This window comes from Glycine soja, chromosome 14, assembly GCF_004193775.1.
Source record: "Glycine soja cultivar W05 chromosome 14, ASM419377v2, whole genome shotgun sequence".
Classification (NCBI taxonomy): Eukaryota; Viridiplantae; Streptophyta; class Magnoliopsida; order Fabales; family Fabaceae; genus Glycine; species Glycine soja.
Window position 1 is genome coordinate 39704558 of NC_041015.1, and position 22809 is coordinate 39727366.

Below are 22809 nucleotides of genomic sequence, written 5' to 3' on the forward strand. Positions count from 1 at the left end.
TGTCCCAAAAAAAAGAAAATATGTACAAACCAAAATGCCCCATGGGTTGTTTCCTTACAAAAGTCACGCGCTAATGCCATTGAGGCATTTCACCGAACACTTGGTGGGCGCGCGTTTAGGTAACAATAGCAAGAGAACGGGGACAATGTGGCATGTCCCATTGTTTCAAAATGCATTATAGGCCTAGGGCCATCCCATACAAACCCCTAATTCAACCTAATCAAGCAAGAAAACAAACCAAAATTGCCCCATATATTTGAGCACATTCCCACAATTTAGAGCACCAAAAGGAGATCAAAATACACCAATGAAAAGCTAGAAAGCTTAGGGATGGAACACTTACTTGTTGGTGATGAACAAAAGCGCAAAACGGAATCAAAAAATGCGAAAAAGGATGACCCTAGGGCTGCAAACTCGTCAATCCCGTGGGTATGGCTTTTGAAAGGGGGGAAAAGAAGTTTTTTGAATGCAAAAACGTCCCCCCTTTCGTCATTCTTATAATTTGGTGCAGGGGTGGCTCGCCCAGGCGAGCTAACCTGCACATTTTTTTATTTTTTTATTTTTTTATTTTTTTTGAGGGGAACATTAACCATGTCCCCTCCCTTCTCATGGATTAGCGTCTTGCCTAACTTGAACTTACTTAGGTTAGAATTAGGCGTTGATTACTTATTTTTACTTTTTTAAAACAAACAAATAGTAAAAGAAAACTGCAAAATACAAAGGATACGGGGCTGCCTTGCAGCGACATTCTCTGCTTGTTTCGCGCAGAGAAGGGGCAACGATCGGTCGGTCGTGACCCCATCCCCACTTGCATCCATCCTTAAGTACCTGCAAGTAATAAACAACCAGGTATGGCCAATCTTGACCGCGTCATTATCTTACCTTGATTGGTTTCTGCCGTTCATGTTTTGTCTCTACCCCAGAAGGTAGCTCAAGATGATCCTGCCCCTGTTTTACCACAACAATATGCATGCGTATGCGTATGCGTATGCATGAATGTTTTCAAACGCAGCAAATTTAGGGAAAGTTGGTTCAGGTTCAATTCTAATTAAGCGCTTGGGGCATCCCATGAACTGAGCGGAAGGGCTCAGGTGATCACAAATTAACGCAAGGTTTGAAACTAACGTGAGGACTAAAGCCTCGAATCCACGTTCATTTCTTTGAAAGATTGTAACGAGAGATACAACAGACAGGAAATCCCTGGGGGAAATCCAAAAAACACATAAAGATAAAGAACATGCAGCGACATCCTTAATTGCCCCAGCTTCTAAGCATAATATTGTTTGACGACATCAGAATTCACGGGTGAAGGTAGCTCTTCGCCATCCATGTTGGTAAGCACCAGGGCTCCTCCGGAAAAAGCCCTCTTCACAACAAAAGGCCCTTCGTAGTTCGGGGCCCATTTCCCTCGATGGTCCTTGACAGCATGGGACATTTTCTTTAGCACAAGGTCTCCCTCATGGAACTTACGTAAGCGTACTTTCTTGTCGAATGCACTCTTCATTCTTTGCTGGTATAAGCGCCCATGACTCATGGCCGTTAAGCGCTTACCCTCAATGAGGTTGAGCTGGTCATAGCGCGTTTGAGCCCACTCTGATTCCTTTAATCCGGATTCTGCCAAGATCCTTAATGACGGGACTTCTACCTCAAACGGTAACACAGCCTCCATCCCATATACTAATGAGAACGGCGTTGCCCCAGTTGACGTTCGCACTGAAGTCCGGTAACCGTGTAACGCGAATGGGAGCATTTCGTGCCAATCCTTGTATGACACGGTCATCTTTTGGATAATCTTTTTGATATTCTTATTGGCCGCTTCCACGGCTCCATTCATCTTTGGCCGGTAGGGTGTGGAATTGTGATGCTGATTTTAAACTCCTCGCACATTTCCCCCATCATCTTGTTATTCAGGTTGGTGCCGTTTTCCGTGATAATCTTCCTTGGCAAACCATATCGGCAGATGATCTCTTTATTAATGAACCTGATCACCACATTCCTCGTGACATTGGTATATGAAGCCGCCTCGACCCACTTGGTGAAATAATCTATCGCTACGAGGATGAAGCGATGACCATTCGAGGCCTTGGGCTCAATGGCCCCGATGACATCTATTCCCCACATGGAGAAAGGTCAAGGGGCGGACATGACATTCAGAGGATGTGGTGGGGCATTGACATTATCTGAGAATGCTTGACATTTGTGGCATTTCCTCACATGGACACAACAATCACTTTCCATGGTAAGCCAGTAATAACCTGCTCTTAGGATCTTCCTGGCCATAGCATGCCCGTTGGCGTGCGTTCCAAACGAGCCCTCATGGACTTCCTCGATCATGTGATTTGCCTCATTGGCATCCACACACCGCAGGAGTGTCATGTCGTGATTTCTTTTATACAGTATGCTTCCGCTCATGAAGAAACCGGCTGCCAACCTTCTCAATGTCCTTTTATCGTTGTCGGTAATCTCTGGCGGGTATTCTTTGCTTACGACATATCGCTTGATGTCGAAATACCAAGGCTTTCGGTCCCGTTCCTCTTCCACTTGGCAACAATGCGCGGGTTTGCCACGACACCAAAATTCAATGTAGGGTAGATCCCCGTGCGGTGTTAGCTGGAACATAGACGCCAACGTAGCAAGTGCATCCGCCATTTGATTTTCCTCGCGGGGAACATGATGGAAGGAGATCTCATCGAAGGTCTTAGCCAATTCCTTGATATAGGCTTTGTAGGGTATCAGCTTGGGATCTCTAGTTTCCCATTCCCCTCTCAGTTGATGGATTACCAACGCTGAGTCGCCGTACACCTTGAGTAGTTTGACATTGGAGTCAATTGCTTCCTGGACGGCTAGGGCACATGCTTCATATTCGGCCATGTTGTTGGTGCAGTCGAATCCTAGCCTGGCTGTGAAAGGTACACATTGATTGTCCGGAGAGACCAACACTGCCCCAACGCCATGACCTAGAATGTTTGACGCTCCGTCAAACCATACAGTCCATTTGTCCCGATCTTCGTCCAATTTTTCCTCGAACAAGGCCATGATGTCCTCATCCGGGAATTCAGGATGCATGGGCTGGTAGTCGTTAAGAGGCTGTTGAGCCAAATAATCTGCTAAAGCGCTTCCTTTTATCGCCTTTTGGGTGACGTAGACTATATCAAACTCAGATAGCAGGACTTGCAACCGGGCGATTCGTCCCGTGAGAGCTGGCTTTTCAAAGATGTACTTAACCGGGTCCATTTTGGATATCAACCAGGTAGTATGGCTCAGCATGTACTGCCTTAGGCGATGGGATGCCCATACTAAAGCACAACACGTTCTTTCGAGCAAGGAGTAATTCATCTCACAGGTCGTGAACTTCTTACTTAGGTAGTAAACGGCGCGCTCTTTCTTCCCGGATTCGTCATGTTGCCCCAGCATACACCCCATTGACTCGTCCAAGATTGTCATGTACAAAATGAGAGGCCTTCCAGGTACTGGTGGCATAAGCACGGGAGGATTCATTAGGCACTTTTTGATCCTTCCAAAAGCCTCTTGGCAATCCTCATTCCAGCGATCAGTTTGGTTTTTGCGCAAGAGCTTGAACAACGGCTCACAAATGGCGGTGAGCTGCGATATGAATCTGGCAATATAATTCAAGCGTCCCAGGAAACCTCGGACTTGCCTCTCTGTACGGGGTTCTGGCATCTCAAGGATGGCCTTCACTTTTTCGGGGTCTACCTCTATCCCTTTCTGGCTTACAATGAAACCAAGCAATTTCCCTGATTTGACCCCAAAGGTACACTTAGCGGGGTTCAACCTTAATTGATATTTCTTAAGCCTTTCGAACAACTTCCGCAGGTTGACAAGGTGTTCTTCCTCGGATTTAGATTTAGCAATTATTTCGTCCACGTAGACCTCGATCTCTTGATGCATCATATCATGGAACAAAGCTACCATGGCCCGTTGATAAGTTGCCCCGGCATTCTTGAGTCCAAAGGACATCACTTTGTAACAGAACGTCCCCCACAGGGTGACGAAAGTAGTCTTTTCCATATCCTCGGGTGCCATCTTTATCTGATTGTAACCAGAGAAACCGTCCATGAAGGAAAATAAAGCGAAATTGGCCGTGTTATCCACGAGGATATCGATGTGTGGTAAAGGAAAATTGTCTTTGGGACTGGCCCGATTCAGGTCCCGATAATCCACACACATTCGTACTTTCCCATCTTTCTTAGGAACTGGTACGATGTTGGCAACCCATTCTGGATACCGAGCGACGGGCAGAAATCCAGCGTCAAATTGCTTCTTCACTTCTTCTTTTATTTTCAAGGAGGTTTCGGGCTTCATCCTTCTCAGTTTCTGTTTTACCGGGGAACACTCAGGATTTAGAGGTAATCGGTGCTGTACAATGTCAAAACTCAAACCGGGCATATCTTGGTATGACCAAGCAAAGATGTCTTGGTAGTCTTTTAGCAGGATTATTAATTCTTCACGGATAGGTGCGGTAATACCTGTACCTATCTTTACTTCCCTCTTTCCACTGCCAATTCCTAAGTCTACTAGCTCTGTTTCTTCTTGATGAGGCCCCGTTTCTTGGTCCTCATGGGCGACCATTCTTTCTAGTTCTGGGGGAAGTCCCACATCCTCATTTCCTTCATCTTCCGTTTGATTCATTTCTTGCTCGAAGTCGATAGGCGGGTCCCAGGTATTAGTACCTTCGGGGGACTCGTCATCGGATCTGCCGTTTCAGAAAAAGAAGTAAACATGCAAATGAATGAGAATGGGTAGAGACCAGGAACAGATCAAGAAAGATCCTTGTATTATAAATTCAAAAACAAAAGACACAAAGCCTTAACAAAAGGAAAAACTCTAAAGCCTAGGCCCAACTATAGAGCTTTTAAAACCGTAAAGGTTTACATTATGCTCGTTGCGTAAATGCCGGGGCGTTCTTCCACTCGCCAATTTCCCAGCCGGAAATCAGGAGGGCATGGTCGTACCAAATCCAAAGTACCCGAAACATCATCTTCGCATATCGCGAACACTTGACCTTTGTCTCCCAGACCCGCGCTTATAAAGCTTCTACTTATGTGGCAGGGCGGGCTTCCTTCACTTTCTTGTCTCCAACGCGAGCTTTGACCACTGTTCTTCCTTCCCGCGATGCTTCTTTTCATGTCTGCCTGAGTGGGCTTATAGCCTAAACCATGCTTCCCACGATTTCCTTGAGTATTTATCAGGCTAGTTATGCCGCCGTTGTCTTTGCCTAAACCCATCCCGGGTTCATAACCGTTCCCCAACATAACTCGGGCCATCATTACCGCTGCATCGGACAGACAAGGCTGCCCAAAGAGGGAGTCCACGGAGGAAATGCTGACCACCTCAATAGACTGGAAAGCAGTTTCTAACGATTCTTCTGCGGCTTCCACATAAGGCATGGAGGATGGGCAGCTTACCAAGATGTCTTCCTCACCTGACACGATGACCAAGTGCCCCTCCACTACGAATTTCAGCTTTTGGTGGAGTGTAGAAGGCACAACTCCCACTGAGTGGATCCACGGGCGCCCCAACAGACAGTTGTAAGGGGGGTTAATATCCATTATTTGGAAGGTGACTTGACAGGTGTGAGGGCCTATTTGTACTGGGAGATCGATCTCTCCCCTAACCTCTCGGCGAGTGCCGTCGAAGGCACGAACCACCATTGAACTTGGTTTTAAGTGGGAAGCATTGAATGGTAACTTCTCCAAAGTGCTCTTAGGCATCACGTTTAAACTGGAACCATTATCGATGAGCACCTTGGCTACGATATGGTCCATACACTTGACTGATACGTGTAAAGCCTTATTATGCCCTCTTCCCTCGGCGGGGATTTCTTCTTCGGTGAAGGCAAGATAGTTGTTGGCAGTGATATTGTTTTCCAGCCCTCCGAAACCTTCTACCGAGATATCTTGGGCCACATGAGCCTCGTTCAGAACTTTTACTAGCAGAGCCCGATGAGGCTCGGAGCTCATAAGTAACTCCAACAGCGAGACCCTGGCCGGGGTTTTGTTGAGCTGTTCGATAACCTTGAATTCGCTATGCTGAATTATCTGAAGGAACTCGCTGGCTTCCTCTAGCGACACCTCCTTTTTACCATCCTTTTTCTCCGGGGGGCCCTTTGCCAGAATATCTTTATTCGAAGCGTGGGGTGCTTTGCCATCTTGTTCCTCCACCACTTTTCCTTTTCCCTTGACGTCCGCGGGTTGGACTGGTAGGTCCGGAGGTGCGAACACATGACCACTACGGGTCACACCACTCAGTCCCGTGATATTTGTTACTTTAGCTGACAGCGAGCTGACGTCAGTGGCTTCTTCTTCCTTCTCCCTCGGAGGTGTATATCTCCACGGGACCGCGTGGCTATTTTGGTACGGGAAAGGAACAGGTTTGGCTACTAAGGGGTGTCCAGGCTTTTGCGAAGCTGCGCTTTTAGTGAAGTATATCACCAAGGGTTTGGGCTTCGCAATACCGCTCCCCTCCATAGATTGCATGCATATATGCTGCTCTTCTTTTCCTTCAATGCCGACTTCCAGTCGACCTTGATCTATCATCCGATGTAACAATTCCTCTACTCCCAAACACGTCTCCATGTCATGCAGCTCGCCGGAGTGTAGCAGACAGGAATCCTCCTTACACCCACTATGGGGAATCACACCTCCCTTTTGTAGGGCCTCAAAGATAAACCTCCTAGGGGTTGCCACATCCCTTAAAGGTTTAGACCTGTGCGGCCTATCGGACTCAACTGCATTAACCGCTCCCCCTCCATGATTGGCGAGCGGGTTGGTTCTCACATTGGGCCGATCCTCTTGGAAAGTCAGCCATCCAACATCCATTAAATGTTGGACCTTGTATTTAAGGGCCAAGCATTTTTCAACGGAATGCCCTGGGACACCCCCATGGTACTTGCAGGTCGCGTTAGGGTCATACCACTTCGGGAAAGGGGGTTCGAGGACCCTTCCGGGAGTTACCACGGCCAAATGATTGGCGATGAGGGATGGCAAAAGATCTTCGTACGTCATTGGGAGTGGGGTGAACTCCGGAAATGGCCTCGGAGGGAAGTTCCTTGTCGTGTTGGAATTACTGGCCGGTCGAGTCGTGTTCGGAGTTGGAACTTGGGGAGCTTCCCTCTGGGTGGGTGCCTTAGGCTGCACGGGTGTTGAACTAGAGGCGTTCCCAGTATGAGCCGAGAAGCTTGGGTGATGTTGCGCGTACTGATGGGTACTGTCGCAACCTACCCTTCGGCGGGAGGGCGACGCGTGACTCGCGGGATGCGTGTTCCATGAAAGGAATACGCGCGGAGTCGCCACCAACGTTTATTTGAGGAAAACTTCGGAAAAACCAGAAAAGACGCGATCTACGAACTTTTAAGTGAAAGGTTCGGGAGTTGTATTTACGCACGGGGAAGGTATTGGCACCCCACACGTCCGCCCCAAGGGACGGCAGCCTTTAATCGAATGTGCAAACATGACTTTGATTTTTACGTTCCCTTTTATGTCCTTATATCCTTTATACCCTTTTTATATTTTTTCTTTTTTGTGGTCGACAAGGGTGTTTCCCTTTGCTCCTACGTATTCCTCAATTTGGGATGAGAAAATCAGACCTACGTAGTTCTTTCGGAACAAAGTGTTTGGTTTAAGTTTGTTTTTTGTCTTTTTTGCAAAATATGTTTTTTATTTGAACAAAAGGTCATTTAAGGTGTTGGACCATTAAACGGTCTTTTGATTTTGAAAGGAGAGAAACGTTAAGGCATTGGACCATTAACGATCTCTTGTTTTTGAAAGGAGAGAAACGTTAAGGCATTTGGACCATTAACGATCTCTTGGGGTGGTCGACAAAAGCGGGGCTTTTGCTCCTACGTATCCTCAATTGCGATGAGGAAATCAGACCTACGTAGTTCTTGCAAAAGCGGTAGAGTCACATGTTGATTTTATGCTTTTGAACGGTCCATGTTAACCGATAAAAGCAAAGAGGACCGTTTAAGGCGTTGGACCTTAAAACGGTTTTTAGTGATTTTTCGGAAAAAAACTTGATTTGTGAGTTGATTTTAGTCTTAGTTTCACTTTGGTTATTAATCAATTCATTCAAGGAAACTTCCAAAGAAAAACGTCCGATTGATTTTTTTAATTATTTTATTCAAAGATATTTTGATTATTTTATTATTATTTTACTTTTTTTGGTTTAATCGAGGTTATAGCGTGAACGATCAGTTAGATTTCGTTTTAACAGTGATTAAACGAGATTACAACACAAATGATCGGTTGAAATTCATTTTATCATTTATTAGACGAGAAAACGGCTTAAATAAATGGTTAAAGCACGTTAAAAACGGAAGAAAAGAAAACTGAAAGTAAACGAAATTAAAGTGAAAGTACACAAAATAAGAAATGAATTGAAAGTCTCGAATTCGAAAACTTACCCGTTGAAGAACGAAGAACGAACGAAGAACGGATGAAGAACGGTGAAGAACGACGAAGAACGATGAAGAATTTCCACAGAATCGCTTACGGAAGCGTTACGGAAGTACTTCGACTTGATTTTTCTTCACGAAAACGTGTTTTTGCCCAAAATAGCCGAAATGCATAGCCAAAGGGGTCTTGAACATTTTGAAACAGCTCCCCCCTCCCCTATTTATAGAAAAAAAGGGAGGTGCTTGCCGCCCAAAGACTTAAAGAAGAAGATTTCTAAGCGCACCCGAATTACTAAGTTCACCCCCCTTTTCGTATTTTACGGAAAAGTTACGGAAGCCTTACGAAACTGTTTTCGAATTTGATTTTCATCTTTTTTCTCTTCCCTTTCACCAATGTTAAGTGGAATATGCTTACCCAAGGTTTTCGGAAATTTTACGGAAGTATTACGGAAGCCGCGGAAGCCCCGAAAACCATTTTTCAAAAACGTGGAGGAGCTTGCCGCCCAGTTGCTTCCTCAAGCAACCCAACTTCCAAAATGTTCTGGAAGGGCCTAGATTTGAATTGCTATTTACACCCCTATCTTGATAAGTTCACCCCCTTACCTTTTTTGGTGATTCTTTTTTCATAAAGTTACGGAAACTTACGAATCTCGTAACGATACTTGTTTTCTTTCCATAATGTTACGGAACCTTGCGGATTACATAATCATCCCCTTTTTGACTTACGGAATGTTACGGAATCTCACTTAATTATGCAACGATGCTTCCATTTGATTTCCGGTGTGTCACGGAAACTTACGGATTGTGCATCAATATTTTTTGGTTTTCCGGCATGTCCTGGAATTTCACAAATTGCCTAATGATGGGTGCCAAGCACCTCACAAGGACCAAAGAAAAGTCGCATGTCATCAAGCAAAGGTCCCCGAACGAAATTAGGGTATGACAGGTACCATGAGGTGTTTGCTGGGGTTTGACCCACGCGGGTGTTGAAGAGACGGCATGGGCATCTCCTTCCTTCCTTTTTGCCCCTGTTGCCCCGATTCTTTTGGCATTCGCATTTGTGGAGGAAACGTAATCAAACTTTCCTCTTTTCAATCCTACCTCGATTCTTTCCCCGGCAAACACTAGATCCGCAAAGCTGGACGGCATGTAACCTACTAGCTTCTCATAGTAGAACACTGACAGAGTGTCTACCATCATGGTGATCATCTCTCTCTCAACCATGGGAGGAGCTACTTGTGCCGCAAAATCCCTCCATCGCTGCGCATATTCTTTAAAGGTTTCACCCTCTTTCTTGAACATATTCTGCAGTTGAGTACGGTCGGGAGCCATATCAGAATTGTACTGATACTGCCTTAGGAAGGCAGTAATCAGATCCTTCCAAGTACGGATACGGGAAGCTTCCAAATTAGTGTACCACACTACCACGGCTCCGGCCAAGCTATCTTGAAAGAAGTGTATTAATAGCTTTTCATCTTTAGAGTGGGCGCCCATCTTACGGCAGTACATCTTGAGATGATTTTTGGGACAAGTCGTCCCTTTATACTTGTCGAAGTCCGGCACTTTGAACTTCGGGGGAATAACAACATCGGGTACTAAGCAAAGATCCCTCATGTCTGCGAACGGATAATCCCCAAATCCTTCCACGGCCCTCAATCTTTCCTCTAGGAGATCGAGCTTCCTCCTTTCTTCAGTTGCTGGAGGCGGCCCTTCCATGGACAAAACTATTGGTGGTGCTGCGATGTTGGGTTGAGGCAACGTGCCTGGTGCCGGCCCTTCGGGGATCGGGGGATAGAACTCGACATCCCTTCGAGCATAGTCTTGAGGGTCTTTGTGGACTTCGTCGGGCTGCTGAGGAGGCTCTCTTTCATGGACAGGAGAAGCAATGTGGCCCGCATCTTCTTGCAAGACGGGTGGTGAATAGTTGGGCGGCAATCCATAAGGGTAAGCCGCTCGGTTGTATCCCAGGTGAGGGCTGCCATCGTGCCCCAGTGTGTCCCTTCCCCGTCCTACTATGTTTGAGGGAGGATGGTGCGCAGTTGCCAAGAGAGTCGGGTCTGCTTCGGCAGCCGAACTGACAGCGGCGGCGGTGGCCGCGTTCTTCTCTATGAGCTGCTTCATACTTAACATGGCCTCCATCATGGAGGCTATTTGTTCTTTCAGAGCCGACATGTCGGCTTTCATCTGTTCCTGCGTCTCCTCTTGATCACCCATCGTTCTAGATTTGGATCTGGTGCGATAGGGATACCTTGCGGCGCGTTTAGTTATGGTGTTTTTCCCTAAAAAACCCAACGTGAGGAGGGGGTAAAGAAAGAAAATGCATGCTAGAGATGAAATGTAGGAGTGATTTGATTTGCACAAGCTTTTTGGAGTAGAAACATGGGACCAACTCATTTTATTTCAAAAAGGAAGTCGTATCTAGTCAAGGTCTGAGAGACCATACAAGTTTCCTAACGATTTCTAATTATGTGGGCCATTAAGTCTATCATATGCTGACAATAGCCGAGAAGCCCATGAATCTCTTCGGGGGCGGAGTAGGTGTCTGCCATCGCCTTGGCCTTGGCTAACAAGCGGGGAAGTTCTTGACTCCCGTTCAAGGTAAGAGCAAACCGATCCATCCACATGGTTGCCTCTTGGTGTAAAGAGTCGATCACCCTTCCTCTAGCCTCTTTTTCCGCGTATACTTGAGCATACTCGTCCGCGATTCTATGCTCGTGGGCCGTGGCTAGACCTAACTCTTCTTGGTACTTGGCGATGATAGCTAGCATGTTGGTCTCCGTCTCGCATAAACGCTGAGACAAGCTTCTTTTGGACCTTGAACAAGCAATTAACTCCTCTTTCAGAACCATGCTATGTGCTCGTGACTGGTCCCTTTCTTCCCTTCGCAACTTGAGTTCGCTATTGCTACCCCATAGAGCTCCGCGAAATTTATTCCGGCCATACTCTTCCTTGCGAGCCCTCTTGGTCTCTTGTTCAAGGGCTCTTGCGGTAATCGCATTCTCTTCCCGTAACCCGGCACACTCCTTCCGAACGTGTGTAGCGGCCAACTTGAACTTCTCCTTGGCAAGTTTCGCCTTTCCTAACTCGCTTTTGAGAGCTTGGACTTCTTCGTCCTCTTCCGGTGCTTCAAAACTCTCTTCACTGACGACTTTTAACTTGGGGAGCCAATCTAAACCTCGTATATGAACTTTCAGCCATTCGTGGTACCCACCAACGATGCCATTACGAATGCCTCTAAGTTCTTGATCTTTCCTTAACGGGGTTTCCCATGCCTTTTGGATTCTTTGTATAGACTTGGAATTTTGTGCGCCGAAATCCCTCACAAGGAAAGGAGACATGCTTTCTTCCGTCGGTGCTCCCCTCATGGGGTACCCTAGTTGTCTTATAGCGAGCGCGGGATTGTAATTAATACAACCCCTCGTTCCTACCAGCGGAATGTTTGGGTATCCTCCACATGAGAAAAGGACTCCTTCTTTTCCTTCCTTCCATCGGGGGAACCAACTGATTGTTCTACCTCCTATCCCGGCCAAAAGCTGGTCCCAATCTATTCGCCTCTTTTCAGTACACGAGCGATGGCTCAGGAGCGGACATGGATGTCTTGTGTCTTGTTGGAACAAGTGCGAAACCAACCAAACACAGAGGGCGGGCAAGCAACAGATGATCCGTGCGCTACTCTTTTCGCACCTTCGGTCAAATGTGTCAAATAGATCTGCCAAGACAGCTACCACCGGACTTTCCTTGCTATGGTGGTAGGCAAGGAAAGCGTCGATTGCTGCTAGGTCCACCAAACCATCCACGTTTGGAAAGAGGACGACCCCAAAAATTAGCAAAGCTAACACATCCATAAACGGGACCCAATCTCCTTGATTGGCCATACCTCTCGCCTTGTCTTCTAGGTACCTCCGTGGTAGGCCCGCCATGCCGTTCCGAGTCTGTTTTATGCTGTCCAAACCTCTTGCTGAATCCTTGACCACAGTTGCAATTCTGCTCAAAGAGGGGAGACACCCGGATGAAAGATATGGTTTTCTTCCCCCGAGAGGACATCCTAGAATTTCCTCAAATTCTTCAATGGTTGGTACTAATTGGAAGTCTCTGAATGTGAAGCATCTCAAAGGCTGGTCGTAGTATTGGGTGAGTGATGCAATGGCTTCTATGGATACCTCTGCTAAGGTCAATTCTAAGATCTTTCCGTAAGTCTTGCGGAAAGCTTGCATTTGGAGAGGTTCCATCAACCGCCCTAATTCCTTGATGCTGGTGGTATCTAAGCTTTTAACCTTGACTTGGTAGAACCTCTTGCCGGTTTGATTTGTTCCCATGCTTGCTAAAGTGAGACAAAAGCTGGTGCAAATCAAAACTCCGATATCTCATGGGTGGAATGGATGAATGCATGAAGGAATGCATATAACACATATGCAATCTAGGAATGCGGGGGTCCGGGGAATTCGTCCCCATCTTAGACACAACGTCTAGGGGTAGCAAAGTGCCCCAACGTACGTTTTTAAGAAGGCGACACGGACCCTCCGTTGGTTTGTTTACAAAAGGGATCAAGACAGAACCCATATGCGATGCCCATGCAAAAGACACAATGCGGGAATGTACACAGTATGACAATATTCACTGAACATAAGCAAAAGGGTATATGATACTTATGCATGGCAGTGTGAAAAATGGCACGCAGCGTGTTTGCTCATGCCCCTATTTAAGGGACCTATAAGGGAGAGAACTAACTAGGCATTTAGTGATAACCCCCAAGGTAGTCATATCTCTTTTGATGGTTTCTAGAGGTATTATCCTCTTTGAAGAACATATTGTAGCAGTAGGGACTACTAGCAACAATAAGTTTTCAAAGAGAAAAGCTCTAGATGAGGGTTCACTGTAATCAAGCAAGTCGGAGACCTCCACTCCTTATGTTCCCACGAACCCGGGTATAGGGCCCTTTTCCACTCACAGTGTGTGCAAATAGTGTTGGTGTTTGTGTGCATCAAATGAATAAATATTTACCTCATGCATACATTTTAAAACGCACTAAAAGCAATAAAGAGCTTATACACACAAGAACATAATGAAGGGAAACTAACAAAGGGATAAGTCATGGTAAAACATTGCACAAAATTAAATGGCCTAACTCTCTAAAAACAGTCCCCAGTGGAGTCGCCAACTGTCGCAACCTACCCTTCGGCGGGAGGGCGACGCGTGACTCGCGGGATGCGTGTTCCACGAAAGGAATACGCGCGGAGTCGCCACCAACGTTTATTTGAGGAAAACGTCGGAAAAACCGGGAAAGACGCGATCTACGAACTTTTTAAGTGAAAGGTTCGGGAGTTGTATTTACGCACGGGGAAGGTATTAGCACCCCACACGTCCGTCCCAAGGGACGGCAGCTTTTAATCGAATGTGCAAACATGACTTTGATTTTTATGTTCCCTTTTATGTCCTTATATCCTTTATACCCTTTTTATATTTTTTTTCTTTTTTGTGGTCGACAAGGGTGTTTCCCTTTGCTCCTACGTATTCCTCAATTTGGGATGAGAAAATCAGTCCTACGTAGTTCTTTCTTATCAAGTGATTCTTTTTACTTAAGTGGTGATCATTTTAAGGCGTTGGACCTTAAAAATGATCCATTTTACTTAGTGAGAAATTGAAATGACAAACTTCAAAAGCCTATTTTTTATGGAAGAGCTTGACTAGGCGAGTTGATTTTAGCCTTAGTTTCACTTTAGTTATTAATCAATTCGATTAAGAATGAGAGATCCCAAAGAGAAAACGTCCGATTGATTTTTCGCTTTATTTTGCTAAAAGATTTTTTTTATTATTATTATATTATTTTTTACCTCCTTTTTTTTTTTATTTCCAACGTGGTTACGGCACGACCGAACGGTCGGAATTTATTTTAACCGAAGTTAATGGATAATACAATTCAAACGTTCGATGGAAATTTATTTTATTTTTAAGTTAAGCGAGAAATGACTTAAGTAAAATGGCTTAAGCACGTCAAGAGGGGGTATAAAAAGTAAACAAAACGAGAATAAAAATGCACGAAACACAATGTGGACCACTACGGGTACATAGAATGAATCGAAAAGCTTGGTTCGAGGTACTTACCCGTTGAAGATCGAAGAACGATGAAGAACGAATGAAGAACGTCGAAGAACGGTCGAAACCTTCGCGAAATTCTTCACGGAAAACGTTACAGAAACGTTTCGGAAGCGCCTCGGCTTAGATTTTCTTCACGGAAACAATTTTTCCAAGCAAATTCGAAAGAGAGAGAAGTGCCTAAGGGGCTGAACCCTTTTCTTCTTCACTTCCTCCCCTATTTATAGCAAAATAGGGGAGGTGGTTGCCGCCCAGCTCGCCCAGGCGAGCCAGGTTGCTTCCTCCAGAAGCAACAGCCTTCTGGAGGAATATTCTGGAGGGCCCAAGTGGGCCTGGGTGCTATTTGCACCCCCATTTTTACTAAGTACACCCCCTCTGCTTTTTTTGGTGATTCTTTTTTCGTAAAGTTACGGAAACTTACGAATTTCGTAACGATACTCGTTTTCTTTCCGTAATGTTACGGAACCTTGCGGATTACATAATCATCCCCTTTTTGACTTACGGAATGTTACGGAACCTCACTTAATTATGCAACGATGCTTCCATTTGATTTCTGGTATGTCACGGAAACTTACGGATTGTGCATCAATATTTTTTTTGGTTTTTCGGCATGTCCTGGAATTTCACAAATTGCCTAATGATGGATGCCAAGCACCTCACAAGGACCAAAGAAAGGTCGCGTGTCATCAAGCAAAGGTCCCCGGACGAAATTAGGGTATGACAAGGCCTCCCGGAGAAAAAGGATGGTAAAAAGGAGGTGTTGCTAGAGGAAGCCAGCGAGTTCCTCCGGATAATTCAGCAGAGCGAATTCAAGGTTATCGAACAGCTCAACAAAACCCCAGCCAGGGTCTCGCTGTTGGAGTTACTTATGAGCTCCGAGCCTCATCGGGCTCTGCTAGTAAAAGTTCTGAACGAGGCCCATGTGGCCCAAGATATCTCGGTAGAAGGTTTCGGAGGGCTGGTCAACAATATCACTGCCAACAACTATCTTGCCTTCGCCGAAGAAGAAATCCCTACCGAGGGGAGAGGGCATAATAAGGCTTTACACGTATCAGTCAAGTGTATGGACCATATCGTAGCCAAGGTGCTCATCGATAATGGTTCCAGTTTAAACGTGATGCCTAAGAGCACTTTGGAGAAATTACCATTCAATGCTTCCCACTTAAAGCCTAGTTCAATGGTGGTTCGTGCCTTCGACGGCACTCGCCGAGAGGTTAGGGGAGAGATCGATCTCCCAGTACAAATAGGCCCTCACACCTGTCAAGTCACCTTCCAAATAATGGATATTAACCCCCCTTACAGCTGTCTGTTGGGGCGCCCGTGGATCCACTCAATGGGAGTTGTGCCCTCTACACTCCACCAAAAGTTGAAATTCGTAGTGGAGGGGCACTTGGTCATCGTGTCAGGCGAGGAAGACATCTTGGTAAGCTGCCCATCCTCTATGCCTTATGTGGAAGCCGCAGAAGAATCGTTAGAAACCGCTTTCCAGTCTTTTGAGGTGGTCAGCATTTCCTCCGTGGACTCCTTCTCTGGGCAGCCTTGTCTGTCCGATGCAGCAGTAATGATGGTCCGAGTTATGTTGGGGAACGGTTATGAACCCGGAATGGGTTTAGGCAAAGACAACGGCGGCATAACTAGCCTGATAAATGCCCAAGGAAATCGTGGGAAGTATGGTTTAGGCTATAAGCCCACTCAGGCGGACATGAAAAGAAGCATCGCGGGAAGGAAGAGCAGTGGTCAAAGCTCGTGTTGGAGACAAGAAAGTGAAGGAAGCCCGCCCTGCCACATAAGTAGAAGCTTTATAAGCGCGGGTCTGGGAGACAAAGGTCAAGTGGTCGCGATATACGAAGACGATGTTCCGAGTACATTAGATTTGGTTCGACCATGCCCTCCTGATTTCCAGCTGGGAAATTGGCGAGTGGAGGAACGCCCCGGCATTTACGCAACGAGCATAATGTAAACCTTTACGGTTTTAAAAGCTCTGTAGTTGGGCCTAGGCTTTAGAGTTTTTCCTTTGGTTAAGGCTTTGTGTCTTTTGTTGTTGGTTTTATAATACAAGGATCTTTCTTCATCTGTTCCTACGTCTCTACCCATTCTCATTCATTTGCATGTTTACTTCTTTTTCTGAAACGGCAGATCCGATGACGAGTCCCCCGAAGGTACTAATACCTGGGACCCGCCTATCGACTTCGAGCAAGAAATGAATCAAACGGAAGATGAAGGAAACGAGAATGTGGGACTTCCCCCAGAATTAGAAAGAATGGTCGCCCATGAGGACCAAGAAATAGGGCCTCATCAAGAAGAAACAGAGCTGGTAGACTTAGGAATTGGCAATGGAAAAAGGGAAGTAAAGATAGGTACAGGTATTACCGCACCTATCCGTGAAGAATTAATAATCCTGCTAAAAGACTACCAAGACATCTTTGCTTGGTCATACCAAGATATGCTCGGTTTGAGTTCTGACATTGTACAGCACCGATTACCTCTAAATCCCGAGTGTCCCCCGGTAAAACAGAAACTGAGAAGGATGAAGCCCGAAACATCCTTGAAGATAAAAGAAGAAGTGAAGAAGCAATTTGACGCTGGATTTCTGGCCGTCACTCGGTATCCAGAATGGGTTGCCAACATCGTACTGGTTCCTAAGAAAGATGGGAAAGTACGAATGTGTGTGGATTATCGGGACCTGAATCGGGCCAGTCCCAAGGACAATTTTCCTTTACCACACATCGATATCCTCGTAGATAACACGGCCAATTTCGCTTTATTTTCCTTCATAGACGGTTTCTCTGGTTACAATCAGATAAAGATGGCGCCTGAGGATATGGAAAAGACTACTTTCGTCACCCTGTGGGGGACGTTCTGTTACAAGGTAATGTCCTTTGGACTCAAGAATGCCGGGGCAACTTATCAACGGGCCATGGTAGCTTTGTTCCATGATATGATGCATCAAGAGATCGAGGTCTACGTGGACGACATAATTGCTAAATCTAAATCCGAGGAAGAACACCTTGTCAACCTGCGGAAGTTGTTCGAAAGGCTTAAGAAATATCAATTAAGGTTGAACCCCGCTAAGTGTACCTTTGGGGTCAAATCAGGGAAATTGCTTGGTTTCGTTGTAAGTCAGAAAGGGATAGAGGCAGACCCCGAAAAGGTGAAGGCTATCGTTGAGATGCCAGAACCCCGTACAGAGAGGCAAGTCCGAGGTTTCCTGGGACGCTTGAATTATATTGCCAGATTCATATCACAGCTCACTGCCATTTGTGAGCCGTTGTTCAAACTCTTACGCAAAAACCAAACTGATCGCTGGAATGAGGATTGCCAAGAAGCTTTTGGAAGGATCAAAAAGTGCCTTATGAATCCTCCCGTGCTTATGCCACCAGTACCTGGAAGGCCTCTCATTTTGTACATGACAATCTTGGACGAGTCAATGGGGTGTATGCTGGGGCAACATGACGAATCCGGGAAGAAAGAGCGCGTTGTTTACTACCTAAGTAAGAAGTTCACGACCTGTGAGATGAATTACTCCTTGCTCGAAAGAACGTGTTGTGCTTTAGTATGGGCATCCCATCGCCTAAGGCAGTACATGCTGAGCCATACTACCTGGTTGATATCCAAAATGGACCCGGTTAAGTACATCTTTGAAAAGCCAGCTCTCACGGGACGAATCGCCCGGTGGCAAGTCCTGCTATCCGAGTTTGATATAGTCTACGTCACCCAAAAGGCGATAAAAGGAAGCGCCTTAGCAGATTATTTGGCTCAATAGCCTCTTAACGACTACCAGCCCATGCATCCTGAATTCCCGGATGAGGACATCATGGCCTTGTTTGAGGAAAAATTGGACGAAGATCGGGACAAATGGACCGTATGGTTTGACGGAGCGTCAAACATTTTAGGTCATGGCGTTGGGGCAGTGTTGGTCTCTCCGGACAATCAATGTGTACCTTTCACAGCCAGGCTAGGATTCGACTGCACCAACAACATGGCCGAATATGAAGCCTGTGCCCTAGCCGTCCAGGCAGCAATTGACTCCAATGTCAAACTACTCAAGGTGTACGGCGACTCAGCGTTGGTAATCCATCAGCTGAGAGGGGAATGGGAAACTAGAGATATCAAGTTGATACCCTACAAAGCCTATATCAAGGAATTGGCTAAGACCTTCAATGAGATCTCCTTCCATCATGTTCCCCGCGAGGAAAATCAAATGGCGGATGCACTTGCTACGTTGGCGTCTATGTTCCAGCTAACACCGCACGGGGATCTACCCTACATTGAATTTTGGTGTGTGGCAAACCCGCGCATTGTTGCCAAGTGGAAGAGGAACGGGATGGAAAGCCTTGGTATTTCGACATCAAGCGATATGTCGTAAGCAAAGAATACCTGCTAGAGATTGCCGACAATGATAAAAGGACATTGAGAAGGTTGGCAGCCGGTTTCTTCATGAGCGGAAGCATACTGTATAAGAGAAATCACGACATGACACTCCTACGGTGTGTGGATGCCAGGGAGGCAAATCACATGATCGAGGAAGTCCATGAGGGCTCGTTTGGAACACACGCCAACGGGCATGCTATGGCCAGGAAGATCCTAAGAGCAGGTTATTACTGGCTTACCATGGAAAGTGATTGTTATGTCCATGTGAGGAAATGCCACAAATGTCAAGCATTCGCAGATAATGTCAATGCTCCACCACATCCTCTGAATGTCATGTCCGCCCCTTGGCCTTTCTCCATGTGGGGAATAGATGTCATCGGGGCCATTGAGCCCAAGGCCTCGAATGGTCATCGCTTCATCCTCGTAGCGATAGATTATTTTACCAAGTGGGTCGAGGCAGCTTCCTATACCAACGTCACGAGGGGTGTGGTAGTCAGGTTCATTAAGAAAGAGATCATCTGCCGATATGGTTTGCCAAGTATCACGGACAACGGCACCAACCTGAATAACAAGATGATGGGGGAAATGTGCGAGGAGTTTAAAATCCAGCATCACAATTCCACACCCTACCGGCCAAAGATGAATGGAGCCGTGGAAGTGGCCAATAAGAATATCAAAAAGATTATCCAAAAGATGACCGTGTCATACAAGGATTGGCACGAAATGCTCCCATTCGCATTACACGGTTACCGAACTTCAGTGCGAACGTCAACTGGGGCAACGCCGTTCTCATTGGTATATGGAATGGAGGCTGTGTTGCCGTTTGAGGTGGAAGTCCCGTCATTAAGGATCTTGGCAGAATCCAGATTAAAGGAATCAGAGTGGGCTCAAACGCGCTATGACTAGCTCAACCTCATCGAGGGTAAGCGCTTAACGGCCATGAGTCATGGGCGCTTATACTAGCAAAGAATGAAGAATGCATTCGACAAGAAAGTACATTTGCACAAGTTCCATGAGGGAGACCTTGTGCTAAAGAAAATGTCCCATGCTGTCAAGGACAATCGAGGGAAATGGGCCCCGAATTACGAAGGGCCTTTTGTTGTGAAGAGGGCTTTCTCCGGAGGAGCCCTGGTGCTTACCGACATGGATGTTGAAGAGTTACCTTCACCCGTGAATTCTGATGTCGTCAAACGATATTATGCTTAGAAGCTGGGGCAATTAAGGATGTCGCTGCATGTTCTTTATCTTTATGCATTTTCTAGATTTCCCCCAGGGATTTCCTGTCTGTTGTATATCTCGTTACAATCTTTCAAAGAAATGAACGTGGATTCGAGGCTTTAGTCCTCACGTTAGTTTCAAACCTTGTGTTGATTTTGATCACCTGAGCCCTTCCGCTCAGTTCATGGGATGCCCCAAGCGCTTAATTAAAATTGAACCTGAACCAACTTTCCCTAAAATTTGCTGCGTTTGAAAACATTCATGCATACGCATACGCATACGCATACGCATACGCATACGCATGCATATTGTTGTGGTAAAACAGGGGCAGGATCATCTTGAGCTACCTTCTGGGGTAGAGACAAAACATGAACAGCAGAAACCAATCAAGGTAAGACAGCGATGCGGTCAAGATTGGCCACACCAGGTTGTTTCTTACTTGCAGGTACACACGAACGGATGCAAGTGGGGATGGGGTCACGACCGACTGATCGTCGCCCCTTTCTCCACGCTAAGCAAGCGGAGAACGTCGCTGCAAGGCAGCCCCGTATCCTTTGTATTCGCAGTTTTCTTTTACTTTTTGTTTGTTTTAAAAATAAGTAATCAATGCCTAACTCTAACTTAAGTAAGTTCAAGTTAAGCAAGACGCTAAACCATAAGGAAGGAGGGGACATAGTTAATGTTCCTCTCAAAAAAAAAAAACAAAAAAAAACAAAATGCAGGTTAGCTCGCCTGGGCGAGCTGAGCTCGCCTGGGCGAGCCACCCCTGCACCAAAATATAAGAATGACGAGAGGGGGGACGTTTTTGCATTCAAAAACTTCTTTTCCCCCTTTCAAAAGCCATACCCACGGGATTTACGAGTTTGCAGCCCTAGGGTCATCATTTTTCGCATTTTTTGATTCCGTTTCGCGCTTTTGATCATCACCAACAAGTAAGTATTCCATCCCTAAGCTTTCTAGCTTTTCATTGGTGTATTTTGATCTCCTTTTGGTGCTCTAAAATGTGGGAATGTGCTCAAATATGTGGGGCAATTTTGGTTTGTTTTCTTGCTTGATTGGGTTGGATTGGGGGTTTGTATGGGATGGCCCTAGGCCTATAATGCATTTTGAAGTAATGGGGCATGCCACATTGTCCCCGTTCTCTTGCTAATGATGCCTAAACGCGCGCCCACCAAGTGTTCGGTGAAATGCCTCAATGGCATTAGCGTGTGACTTTTGTAAGGAAACAACCCATGGGGCATTTTGGTTTGTACATATTTTCTATTTTTTGGGACATGTATTCATTCCCGAAAAAGGCTAGAATAATTGCCTCACATATATACTAGGCCTAGGAACCAAAGTTTTTATGCAAAAGAACACAAGAGGAGGTGCATGTTGGGTAAAGTTACCCTTTTTTGGCCAGCGATCAGCTATGGGCCACGCTACAATATTTTCCCTATGCCTAGATGGTTAGGAATTTTGCTCATCATAAATGTGTAGGTTTAGAATAGGTAGCAAAATACCTTTGGCAATTTACACTTTGGGTATGGTAGCAAAATACTTGGATGTATGTACATATAATTTTTGGTAGTCAAAATGTCTCACAAAAATCTATAAATATGTTGCATGTTATGTAAAGAAAATACATTACAAAAATACCTTTTAATTTGAATACAATTTTAGTAAGCAAAAGAAAATATACTTGAATTTGCATGCGGCTTTAGGTAGTAAAAACCCTTGAAAAAAGCATGAAATGTAGCACCTTATTGTGTAGATAGTCAAGATTCATCATGAAGTTTGTGTATGTATAGGTATTAGAAATACCAAGATGTGCACGTATGCAATTTTTGATAGCCAAAGTGCTTAGAGTATGCATGTATGTGAATTTAGCAAAGGAAATGTGTGTGATGTAGGTAACAAATACACCTTGGAAGTACACGTGAATAATCTAGGTAACGAAGGTGCATTGATTGTATATGGGTGCATTTTTCTTAGTTATAAGAATGTCTTGTGCAAGTGAACGTTCGTAAAGAAGTGTGCGCATAAGCTTGCTCTAAATTTACATTGATGTTTGTATTTATTGGAGGGGGTTGTATGCCATTTTTGTTTTAAGGGTAGCATTTCTTGGTAAAAACTAACTTTCCAAATGTTTGCCTTCGCAGGAATGGCCCCGAGGAAGCTTGCATCAAAGAGGTCCAGGAAGGACAAGGCGGCCTAAGGAACTAGTTCCGCTCCGGAGTACGACAGTCACCGCTTTAGGAGCGCTGTACACCAGCAGCGCTTCGAGGCCATCAAGGGATGGTCGTTTCTCCGGGAGCGACGCGTCCAGCTCAGGGACGACAAGTATACTGATTTCCAGGAGGAAATAGGGCGCCGGCGGTGGACATCACTGGTTACTCCCATGGCCAAGTTCGATCCAAAAATAGCCCTTGAGTTTTATGCCAATGCTTGGCCAACAGAGGAGGGCGTGCGTGACATGAGATCCTGGGTAAGGGGTCAGTGGATCCCGTTTGATGCCGACCCTATCGGCCAGCTCCTGGGATATCCGTTGGTGTTGGAAGAGGGCCAGGAATGTGAGTATGGACAGAGGAGGAACCGGTCTGATGGGTTCGATGAGGAGGCCATCGCCCAGCTGCTATGTATACCGGGGTAGGATTTTGCCCGGACTGCTGCAGGGAGGCGAGTGCGAATCATGTGCACCAACATGACCACCCTGACCCAGATATGGATGACGT